Genomic DNA, 570 nt, shown 5'->3' on the forward strand with positions numbered 1-570 from the left:
AACACAAACCTAGAAACTGGTAAACATAGCATATTTGGCAGCTCAAAGCAAGATTATAATCAGACAAATTTAAGTTGAATGACATACAAACAACTGAAACTGGTAATTAGTCAACAACTTATCTCATATTTTCCTTATTCCTAAAAAATTCACTATGTTTCTGATCTATTTTTTCATCTATGCAATTTTAGCCTCTGTCATGGATAGCTCTCTCGCAATGATTGCATTGACTATTGTTTCTGTGAAGAAAAAGATCTTGCTCCTGTCTTGCTCCTGAAAAAAGACCGTGACAACCCTGTTGTAAGATTTTAGTTTGTGCAGAACAAAAAACCTTGATTTATTTTCTATTTAGTATAGTGATAGTTGTTGACAATCATTAGTTATTTGCCAATATATTTTTTATGCGGCATTTCTAATTTCTCCATTTCAAGCGGAACAGCAGATGGAAGCTAATTTTTCTAGAAGCTTCTCGACTTCAAGACAAATCAGAAGATATATGTTGGTGGGAGGTTGATCAAGGGAATACTTCAGAGAAGTGAGACGGCCTAGCCAGACTTCATCTTTTGTACA

Source organism: Brassica oleracea, chromosome C7 (assembly GCF_000695525.1).
Source record: "Brassica oleracea var. oleracea cultivar TO1000 chromosome C7, BOL, whole genome shotgun sequence".
Taxonomy (NCBI): domain Eukaryota; kingdom Viridiplantae; phylum Streptophyta; class Magnoliopsida; order Brassicales; family Brassicaceae; genus Brassica; species Brassica oleracea.